We start from the raw sequence: 12,953 nt of genomic DNA, 5'->3' as shown, positions 1-12,953 counted from the left end.
TGGCAATAATGTCTTCTTGGAGGTCAATATCGAAGCTATTTAGCCTTTCTGAAACTAACTTGACGCAATATTCTGCATTACACGATCCATGGATTCGAATCAATCCAAGATTAAAGTGTTTCGCCTCTATATGTACATTTAAGTTTAAGTATCTCTGACTATTTTGTGATGGCCATTCGTCAAACGTTATCTAAAACTTTTGATTTTGCTTTTTTAGTGATGTGAGTTTTTGCATTATATCGGTTTTTACAGAATCTGAGAATTTAACTACCATCAATCTTATAGTATTAGGTGAAGTAGGGAGCCGGAAACCACTCTTTGAAAACAAGTACCGTAAATCTGAAGATGTGCAAAAACTATTAAATGTAAAGCCATCTTTTGCAACCATGCGCGATACCATTTTTTTCCATAGAAATTTCCTTTACGAAAAACGTGTCAATTGTTCTGACTTTTTTCGATGGAATTACTTCTTCGTCTTCGCAGTCGATGTATATTTTAGGCTCTAGTTCAACTGATTCATGCTGTTTTGAAGTTGAAGCTCCGTCTTGTTGTAAAACGTTTGATTTTAAATCGGTGCCACGTTTAGTTTTTAAATGGATTAATAACCCTTTGGTTGATCTTTGATTAATTTTTAAAATAGCCGAACATAACATGCACTTCGCATTTTCTTCATTATCACTTTTTTTTAAATAATTCCATATAGTTTTAATTTGCGACATGCTTAGTACTTTTGTTTTAAAATCTTGATGTAAATAATTTTTAAAGACTTTTTAAAAAGTAGTTTTTAAAAGTATATTTTTTACAATTATACACGCACGTTTTCAATTTCACGTTTTCAACATACTCATTAACAAAAATTTGAACATACTCATTAGCGAAAATTTCAACATAATCATCAATTAAACAAAAAAAAATTTGAACGAGTTCGACTAATGTTTTGCTAAATAATTGCTTATTTTTGAATGATTTTTTTATATTTATAGCTAAGAAAAATATTTTAATAGCTGAAGATAAATTTTTAAATTGATTTGTTTCACAAATACAATAAACACTTTTAATTTCATATCTTTTTTGTCTTTTTTGTTTAAAAGAATTGACCTTTTTTGTTTAAAAGCAATTGTTTCAAAATCCCGCAAATCCCGCGGATCCCGCAGTAGTTTTTGCGGGATCTTGCATGCGCTAAATTAATGCGGGATCCCGCGGGATTGCGGGATTGCAATCCCTACTAGTACCTCTTTACGACATAATATCATCACAAAAATAAAGTTTTTTTTATTTGGTTGTTTTTAATTGCTCTTATTGGTTGTTTTTTAAATTGCTATTATTGGCTGCTTTTTGTTTTTTTTAGTTAAGTGTTGTTTTAATTACACATAGATTTGCGTATTTCATTCTCCCCGAATGTGAGGGTAGAATGAAATAACTTTTCTTTTCAATTAAATAAAGTTTCTTAAAAAACTAAAAACTTTTTTTACTTGATTTGTATATATTTAAATACAGCTCAAATTTCTCTACAACTTTAAAAAAAAAAAAAATTAAAAAACTTTTTCCCTTAAAAAAAAATTAAAATTCTTAACTATTTCATTTGACCCCATTTTACTCTATATGAAAAAGTTTAAAGTTGCGCTTTTCTAAGTAAATTAACATTCTTGAATATGCTGGTTTGTTTACATTTTTAAAAACACATAATCTAATTTTCTGAGCGTAGAAATTAAATGATTTTTTTTTTTTTAATTTAGATGAGTTTTTTTAGTATTTAACACTTTTGTCAGATCTTAGCACTCCATACATACATGCATACATACATACATACATACATACATACATACATACATACATACATACATACATACATACATACATACATACATACATACATACATACATACATACATACATACATACATACATACATACATACATACATACATACATACATACATACATACATACATACATACATACATACATACATACATACATACATACATACATACATACATACATACATACATACATACATACATACATACATACATACATACATACATACATACATACATACATACATACATACATACATACATACATACATACATACATACATACATACATACATACATACATACATACATACATACATACATACATACATACATACATACATACATACATACATACATACATACATACATACATACATACATACATACATACATACATACATACATACATACATACATACATACATACATACATACATACATACATACATACATACATACATACATACATACATACATACATACATACATACATACATACATACATACATACATACATACATCCATCCATCCATCCATCCATCAGACCTTCCAACTCTCACGGTTTTATAACGAACCTCACGGTCTCACGGTTGATCCAAAATTCTCACGGTAAATTTTAAAAATTTTCCGAAGAACTTTTTTTTTCAATTTATTCTTAATATTTTAGCTTAAAATAATAACAATATATATTCTGAAAAAGATTGTGATTACATCAAAAACTAAAGAATATCAAGTGAACAAAACAGATCATAAAACCGGCTCCGACTTATAAATAGCTTTAAACATGAGTTTTTTTATATTATAAATCAAATCCGAATTTTTAAAAACGGCGTCAAAGCAAACATATAAATGCAAATTTAACTCAACATGGTGTCAAGATTACCCTGTTAGGGCTGTTAAAGGTAATATTTACCATTTTTACTGTGTTCCGTGTGTTAAAAAACTAACTTGTCATCATCAAGGAGTTAAAGATGTATCTGATCATTGCAAAAAAAAACAGTCACAAAGCAAATGTTATTGCATTAAAAAAGCAAACTTCTTTAAATAACTTTTTAAAAACTGACACAACATTAGATAATCAAGTAATTAATGCTGAGGTCATGGTAACAAATTTTTTGGTTCAGCACAACATTTCTTTAGCCACCTCCGATCATCTTACATCTCTTTTTAAAGAGGTTTTTCCAGACAGAAAAATTGCCAAGAGGTATGCAGCAAGTCGAACTAAAACAATGGCTATTATAAACGAATCATTTGCTCCACATTGTCGAAATTACATTGTAGAACATTGTAAAGTTCATCCATATTCCTTAGGCACAGATGGATCGAATGACTCTGGCATTGATAAGATGAATCCTATATGTATCAAAATATTTGATGCTAACTGCTCAAAAACAATAATATGTCATTTCTTTGATATGTGCTTAACATCTGGAGCTGAGTGTGCAAAGGCTGCTGTTATCTTTTCTTCTATAGAAAAAAAATTTGAAGTATATGAAATTCCATGGGAAAATTGCATAAGTTTAAGTGTTGATAATACAAACTCTATAATTGGAAAAAGAAATTCAGTTGCATCAAGATTCTTAGAAAAAAATAATAATATCATTATTGGTGGCTGCCCTTGTCATCTTGCACACTTAGCTGCTAGTAAAGCACATGATGTTTTTTGTGATTATATTGCATTAAATGTCGAAAATGTTATGATTGACTTGTACTATTAGTTTGATAAGAGTGCAAAGCAAAAAGGCAATTTGAGAGAGTACTTTGAATTTTGTAATCAAGAATATCAAGGCATTCTAAAGCATCTATCAGTTAGATGGCTATCTTTAGAGAAATGTATTTCAAGAGCTATTGTCAAGTATACAAGCCTGAAAGCTTATTTTTCAAGTGAAAGTTTTGCTGATGAAAGGTTTAAGCATTTATATGACAAATTTCATAATCCAATTTTGGAACCAGCAATGCTTTTTCTAACTTCAGCATTACCTTTGTTTTTACATTTGAATCTACTATTGCAGCGAGAAGAACCAACAAATCATTGTCTAAAATCAGCAATGGAAAGTCTAGGCAAAAAGCTGGCTAAGCGCATTATTCTACCAAACAAACTGAAAAACATTTCATCAGTTTTAGAAATAGACTTAGAAGATTCAAAAAAATTTTATTGATACTCAAGATATTTATCTTGGAGTTCTAACAAAACAAAAACTCAGGCAACTCTTTGAAACAGGAGATATTCACAAAAACAGTATAAAGAATTTCATGATGCTGCTTACTATTTTTTTAAGTCGTCTCTTAAATATATTAAGCACAAATTTCCTCTTAATGACGATTTAATTGTTAATGCTGGTTGGGTGGATGTTTTAGACCGTGAAAACTTGAAGTGGGAGCAAGTTCAGTATTTTTATGACCGGTTCCCACACTTGATGAATGGTATCAAACCTGATGAATTGTATGAGGAGTTTAGCGATTATCAGATTTTAAAGAACAATGATTTTGATGATGTTTTTGAGGAAGCTAAGATACCTGAAAAGATTCTTGATGATATTGGAGGTGAGCCTTTGTTTCATTACAGAATTGACATTTTATGGTACCATATTTTAAAAATGGTTATTCCCAACACTTTAGTTAAACGTTTTAAACTGCTACCAAAATTAGCTGAAATTGTTCTCATTATTCCCCACAGTAACGCTGAGTTAGAACGATTGTTTAGTATTGTAAAAAAAAAAACAAATATCTTGAGAGATCAGCATTAACGTTGGATGGGACATTATCAAGTATTTTAGCTATGAAAACAATGTTTCCCAAGGCTACTATACCGTGTTTTCAATGGAAACCATCTGAACAGCTGTTAAAAACATCAAAAAAAGCAACAAAAATGTACAATGCTAAACATAATGAATAAATATTATTTATTTATTTATTTATAAAATGTAACTTTTCATTCTACTTTAATTTTTCTTGTTTGAAAAAAAGCCCTTTTTTTTTAATTTTACGCTTCCCAAGGTTTTTGTGCAAATCTCAAGGTTTTTTTTAATGAATCTCAAGGTTTAAAAAAAAAAAGGTTGAAAGGTCTGATACATACATACATACATACATACATACATACATACATACATACATACATACATACATACATACATACATACATACATACATACATACATACATACATACATACATACATACATACATACATGCATACATACCTACGTACATACATACATTACATACATACATACATACAGTTTTTCTTTTACATTTTGATGTTTTACCTTCTGAATTGGGCTTGATTGTTATTCATTTGCTTAGGCAAACCAATAGCAAGAATTGTTTAGTTTTTCAGGTGTTTTTTTTTTTAATTCTAATTACTTCTCTTCTCACTCCTTACTCTTACAGGTTTATTTACTTTTCTTTTGTATTCATATTTGGTCTCTTTATTGTTTGCTATTACAATAAACATTTGTGTGCTATTTTAGGATCAAGGACATATTGATGGAATGTTTTCAGCTGTTTGGCAACTTTTTACTGATCAACTTTAAAGATTAAATCTTTTAAAATTAGCTTGAAGTTTCCTTGAGTTACAATTTTGGTCAAATTAGATTAAAAATGTGCTCTAAACAGAGTGGTTAATTTTTTCTTTAACACTTTCAACATTTTTCACTGAATTAAGTGATTAGCCTTTTTTTTTTTTTTTTTTTTAATGTTTGACATGATACCAAAACTTTCATTATATTTTTAAAATACAAGAGTGTATATATATTTATTGGACCAGTGAAAAATTGCCAAACAGCTGATGAAACATTGCATCAATACATAGAAGTTGTTCATGAATATGAAGCAAAAGGAAGGGCGGATTGCAAAAAAACCTGGAGGAGTAAGGAGTTTCCTGCTATTGGTTTGTTTAAGCTTTTGCTTAAGCAAACAAATTACCAATTCATCAAAACATGTACTAACATTAATGTCAATTGAGAAGATAAATAATATCAAACTGTGACAAAAAATTTTTTTTCATAAATTGGTTTTGACAGGGCTATGTGGGTGTGTTTCCCTCGTCATAGTTATGCCTTTGACACAGCAATCTTGGTTTCTAGTTTGGTAATGTAGAGACAGTTATTGAGAATATAACTACATCTAATTAGATTATACAGTCATTTTATTGACAATAAATGCTTATTAAAAGCCTTAACTAAAATTAGAAATGTTGTTGTTAAACAAATGATGATGATGATGATGATGATGATGATGATGATGATGATGATGATGATGATGATGATGATGATGATGATGATGATGATGATGATGATGATGATGATGATGATGATGATGATGATGATGATGATGATGATGATGATGATGATGATGATGATGATGATGATGATGATGATGATGATGATGATGATGATGATGATGATGATGATGATGATGATGATATTGATGATGATATTGATGATGATAATGATGATGCAAATGAGAATATTGATGATGATAACGATGGGGTTGATTGTGCTATTAATAATGATTTATCAAGGCAGATGCACTTATGATAAATATCTAAATCATATTCTTTGATTGAATTAAACTTTTTTTTACATATACATGCAACAGTCAACATGATTAAAAGAGAATTTGTTTTAGTACTGGATATCAAATCTTCAGGTAAAATAAGCTGTTTATATTTTGTACATAATGTTTCATTGAGTTGGTTAACCTTTATATTTTCCACAAGACAGAAAAAAAAAATTAAGTCTTCACATTTTTTTGAGTTGCTGGTTGTTTTGGTATTTTACCACAAAAATTACACTGGTAAAGCTGTAAATGAGGATTGATTTCTTTTTTTAGTTCTTCAATATCTATTTCCAAGTCATGTGCTGTCACAATGCTTTTTTTAATGGTAGTAATCATGGAAGGTGACCACATTTTTTTAACAATACCAGGGCGACCAATAAGCTTTTTATTTTTGTTTTAGTGATTTAGTAACATTTAAATTGTTACTGAGTTTTTCTACCTGTTGACAACAATAACATTCATCACAATGAGTTTTCCAGTTCATATTTAAAAGAAGTGTTGTTGATTTTATTCTTTAGATCACATTCTTTATAGTATTATTACGTTTTGAAAAATTTTAGATAAGTGCACATTTTCTAAATCTGACAACATGACATGAATACATATTTCAATGTTATTTTTTTGATTTATTCCAATAGGATACTATTTTTTTCCCTACCAAATATCCACAGACCCTGTAAATGAGATTCAAATCTTTAATGGATTTTCATCTAAAAATAATAAAACTTTTTGGATAGTTCTTGTGAATAACCATCAACTTTAACCACATGCATTATGTAGTCTTTATAATCATGAAGTAAATCATGAAGTAAATTAAGCTAATAAATCAATAAAAAAACTGCATATAAAGTAAAAGACTTTATCTAAAATTATTAGAAACATTTAGTCAAATATTTTACATAAGGACAATTTTTATTTCACAAAAAATATAAATAAAATGTTATCAATTTAGGACAATGGTTAGATGTAAATTTTGAACAAGAAAAAAAAATTGAGTGCTAAGATTTTTTATAAGTAACAAAAAGGTAAGAGATTCATATAAGTAAAAGTAGAAAAGCTTTTAAGTTTAATCGCTCAAAAAAAAATGAAAAAAGACTTCCAAATTTGTAAACAAATCAAAGAAAAAGTTCTTTTAGGTAGATCCTCTTCAATCATAAAATAATATTCCCCTTTCATTTTACTTCTTAATAAAGTTAAGTTACCGAGACACTGCTAACAGCCTAAAAGCTGGTTATCAACGTAGACGATTTTAAAAAACACGATAAGTAATGAAAAGTTGGTCGCTAAGTAAAAATTCATTTTATAACGAAGGTCCGTAGCTATTTTGAAAGTTCTTAAATTTTCATAATCCAACTGCGCTTGCGCACACTAACCTGTCGCTTATTAACAGAGTTTGAACGACCGTGAGATAAGTTTGTATAAGTTGTATATGTATATAATATATATGAGGCATGTATATATATATGTATTACATATTATGTATCTATACATATATCTTATATGTATATTATGTATAAATTTTTATATATAAATTTATACATATTATACATAACAAACATGTATATATACATAATATATAATACATAGATATATACACATATGTTTCATATATATTATGTACATATACAACTTATATAAACTTATCTTCATCATAAAATTTGTATTTAAACTTTATATATATATATATATATATATATATAAAGAATTTTTTTTTAAAAAAAACAGCTTTTAGTTTACTAAACAAATCAGGTATATGTGAAGTCTAGCATAATAAATGTATTGCAGCTCTAGGAAAGTACTACATTTTTTTTATTGTAATTATAAAATTTTTTTTGCCAAATAGAAATTAAAGATTAACTAGTAATTTTTCTGTGAACTCTTCAAGGCTTATACTTTTTGAATATTATGTTGCAACTTACCCCGTTCACTGTTGCAACTTGCTCCGATGCGGGGTAAGTTGCAACATCTTTTTTTTCATTTTTGTTTCACTATTGCGGAATAACTATGTTTTATATTACATTTATTAATGTTGGATTAATATGTCACTAAGATCTATTTTATAACCCTGAAAAAAAAGTTTCAAAAATATTTTGAAAAAAAAGTTTCAAATTTTTGTGTTATTAAATTCAACTTTTATTATCAAATCATTCTTAAAGGAAGCTTCAAATATTAAAATGTCTTCATTTGTTCTGCTTTTTAACAAATCTATTTTGTTTTTTCGAAATAATTATTTAATCAAACAATTTTGAATGAGAAATAAACATCATAGAAATGGGGTTTTTGAGTATCATTTAATATGATCGCTATTACAATCCAGTGTTGATTGAAGGCGATCAATAAAAAAAGTAGCATTGGTCCCATATTGTCAGTAGTTACTTGAAGCGTCTGATATTCGAGTCTTTAGATTTTTAAATGTGAAAGGTAGTCTGGACACATACACTAACTGTTTTAGATTGCCCCTGTACCAGAATTCGCAAGGCGATAAATCAGAAATGCGGAAAAAAACGGCTAATTACACGATCATTTGTGAAGGTCTCTGTTGGAAATTGTTGGACATTTCTTTTTATGCGCAATGGAGTGCCATCTTGTTGGTATATTGTTAATGCACGTTTTCAATGGGTTTTCAAGTACGGAACCGTATGGTGTTGTAATATAGACAGATAGCCGGCACCATCAGTAGTCTGGTTTTGGACTATTGATGGTGCCGGCTATCTGTCTATATTACAGCACTACTACTACTATATTTGTAAAATAGTAATTTCTTATTGTTCTGGTATTAACTTGTTTTTCAAGTTTCGGCCTGTTTCACACAACTTTATATTTTAAGACTCCTTGTCATAAAATATTAATTATGGTTCATCGCTTCAAATGTATTATAGTAAACAAAGATGTGTTAAAAAAAAGAGAACGTTACACCACGTAAACGTTCTAAAATCATAACTTTATCAGATCAAACTCGTTAAAGTCAAATAGAAATCGCTAGGATATGGAGTTACACTTGACTTACATTGTCTCGGAAGATGCCATAAGACTTTTTAGATGCTTAATTGTAACTAGAAAAATTGTTTCAGTTGTAAAACGATTCTATCGGCTATTCGGAACACACTGAAAAAATATTCCTCTGATAAAAATTTACACAAGTAATAATGGGACAAGGAATGCATGTGATGCTGATAACTATAATCGTAAGGAGGTTTATTGTTTGTGTTTTTGTTAAATAAACGTTTTATTTTTTTTATTATAACGCTTATAAGTATATCTATATCTTTAAAACTACCATTCGCCTCGATGATGTTGTGCAACGTTGTTTTGCTGTTCACCAAGAATTTGAGCTGATACTCCAGATTTCTTCCCCATCATGTTAGATGCGCCATCATAGGTTTGACTCCTGCAATTATCAAAACTTAAGTTTATTCTAATGAGGATAATCTTATCCCTTATTAAACTTACTATTTATCCGATAATCTATTTGTTGTGAATTAAATAGTGTACCCACTCCGTCTGTAAAAATTTTTGAAAAACATTAAAAAAAGCGTACTATGTTATAAAAGCAATGGTTCATAGTCTATATTGTCATCAATAAATTCATCACGTCATCCATTGTCAAAATAATTTTTTTTCTCCAAAATAACTTTTTTTTCATTGAAAAAAAAGTTATTTTGGAGAGCAAAAAATCCATTTTATAAAGTTATTTGTCAATTTTCAAACAAAATGTAACGGAATTGTAGATAGCACTGTGTTACAGTTGAGCTACAAAGAGGTCCACTGTACTACAGTTGAGCTTCAAAGAGGTCCACTGTGCTAGTGTGGGACCTCTTTCCTACTAAGTAAGAATAAGACGTTTTATCATAAGTTGTAACGGTTTTACAGCGATGTTTTCAACTCGCTACCTAAAATCAGAGAATGCAGAGTCCGGCACGTTATTGATAAAACTTTTGAATAAAAAACATGATAATTAAATATTTTGTTGAAAATGAATAGAAAATGCATAAACTATCATAGCTTAATATTATACCCAAATGCTACCATGTTTAGCTTGCGTTTTTTTTTATTTTTATTTTTTTACTCTATTGAGTTCAACAGCATGCGACGCGGACTGCTGCTCGCTACTCAAGTGAACTAAGGCGGGAAGACAGTTTTTTTGTGAAAAAAAAAGCCAATAAACTTTGTTAAGGTGGTAGTATATACCATTAAAAAAAAATCTTGTATTTCAACTTTTTTTTCAATCTATAATAGTGCATAACATATATAATATGATTAAAATAAAAGTAAAAATTTTAAAATTTAAAAAAATTAATTATGCGCATAATTATTGATAGACAAAAGCCTAAAAATGAATAACTGGCGACAGGGTTTTTTCAGCAACCGTAAATAAATTTGAACTGAAATTTTGGCTTATGATCCTTTACTTATGCAATTACAACATACACTAAAAGATTTGGATTTTGAGCAAAAAAAGTCAAAATATATGCATTTTAGTCATATTTGGAAGTTTTGGTGATATTTGAGAACACAAAATCACTCACAAAAGCAGAACACAATTAGCTGTAAACATAATTCTAGTAGAGGTTGCAAATACATGTGTTACAAACAAGTATGCCAAATTTCAGATCAAATCGGTTATCGGTTTGAAAAATATCTCCGTCGCCAGGCTATAAAAGATGATTTTGAGAAAAACTCAATTTAAAAATAAAAACAAAAAAAAATTGTTTAAAACTCCCCACTTCCATAAACTGCACCTTCTAATGTTTCGCTTTGATCACAAAAACCTTTTTGTATAGCTCCTAGTTTCTTGCATCCTTATTTCACTATACTTGTACATTGTTTTTCTGCTTTAGAAATGCGCTTTGAGTCATTTATAAGACAAAAGTTATGTAGATTGCAACCTACTGTTTTAAGCTTATCAATTAACATAATTTACATGTTTTTGTTTCTATTTGAAAGTCAATACATTTACCACTTTAAACTGAAATTGCAGAAACAACTCGATTATTTGAAGTAAAACCACGCTTTTGCCATGAACCATCAAAGCTACACATAATGTCTCTTGATGTTTCACCTGCAGGGATTAATTCATTAGCAGCATTTTTCATGTTCTGGTCAACTAAACTCTGATAAACATCTAACAGTTTATATAAAGTTTTATTGTAGCTTTTTTTGTTCATAGGTGGCTTCATATTCATTATTCAACAAAATTTTTCTGATGATGATAACCCTTTACCCATTTCACGAAAAGCCACAATGACACGTGTGTTAATATCAAATGGTTTTTGTCCACTACATATGCTTTTACTAGGCTCTTGTTGTTCAATTAAATTTATTTTACAAAATGTAGCAGATGAAAAAAACTCAGTTTTCCAATTGCAACTGTTACAACATATTTTTAAACCAATACTTAACCCATACTTTTAGGAGGAATCAAACATTAAATAAACATTATCTTCACATAAATTCGGGCATTTCAGTAGCGATATAACGTTTTCTAACAGACTAAAGTTCATAACAAAGTTAAAATCTGTACTTTGAAAATCTTGAAAATCTTTATCAGCAATATTTAACTTTTTTGAAGAAGCAGAATGTGTAGCAGATTTAACAAAAGATAAAGTTTTCGTTTCTGAAGAAGAAATCTTTGTATATCTGTTTCCACGAAATTTTGCTTTTTTATTATTGTATATTCTGTTTGATAATTGTTTTCTCTTTGATTCACCCATATTATTTTTACTTTAAAAAGATAAAAGATATACCATAGCATAAATAATAAAGTTTGAATGCAGCTTGAAACAACAGGCGAATTACGTCAATAAAGCCATCATACTAAACTAATTAGCAAGAAGTCGTTGCAGTCTACAACTTTGCACTTAAAAGAGTTGACAAGGTAAGTATTTCATGGCTTTTTTTATGGTTTAACTTGTTTCTGAAGCGCATAACAACGCGTTGCTAGGTGGAAAATAAAAAATATTTTATACCGATATATTACAAACAAGTTTTAACATGTGAAGCTTTTTTTATTTAACTAAATCAAATAAAAATTCGAAATCTACGATGATTATATTGGTTAAATTGTAAAAGTAAAAAAAAAATTTTTTTTTCACTTTTATTGGTGTACTACCACCTTAAATCCGATTGGTTGTTGCGCTATAACTTATGCGTACCGAAAACTTAAAAATGTTAGATTATGCAAACCATCATGTCTGGTTAAGGAGTCAGTTGAACTAGAATATTATTGAATATTTTGTGTTGCATTTACAAACAAAATCAAATTGATCAAAGGATTTCTCGAAATATTGAAATACTTTAATAACAACAAATTTAAAGTAACTTGTGTTTAACACAAGTTATACTTTCATTTTATGTTATTACAATTTCATTTATATGGAAACAGTTGCTTACTATTCTTATTGCAAAAAATGCACATTTACTTATGAAGGTACTGTAAATTTATATTATTATAAGCAAAAAGTCTATATATTTTTAAACTTATTTAAAAAAAAAAGTTTTAAGAATTGTTTTTTTGAAAATGAATTATTTATAACATATTATTTAAATTATTTTATTAAACAATTACATAAA

At 28.4% G+C, this 12,953-nt stretch overlaps 2 pseudogenes; both read right to left on the bottom strand.

Moving 5' to 3' along the window:
- Nucleotides 1-6,153: 6,153 nt before the first annotated feature.
- On the bottom strand, nt 6,154-6,915 carry LOC149888447 (uncharacterized; annotated as a pseudogene).
- A 3,710-nt stretch (nt 6,916-10,625) lies between these two features.
- Nucleotides 10,626-12,300, bottom strand: LOC145188181 (uncharacterized; annotated as a pseudogene).
- Between the last annotated feature and the right edge of the window lie 653 nt (nt 12,301-12,953).

Source organism: Hydra viridissima, unplaced genomic scaffold (assembly GCF_058129835.1).
Source record: "Hydra viridissima isolate aposymbiotic clone 2 unplaced genomic scaffold, HvirCarnegie_v1 scaffold_5, whole genome shotgun sequence".
Classification (NCBI taxonomy): Eukaryota; Metazoa; Cnidaria; class Hydrozoa; order Anthoathecata; family Hydridae; genus Hydra; species Hydra viridissima.
This window is presented reverse-complemented; position numbering and strand designations above follow the sequence as displayed.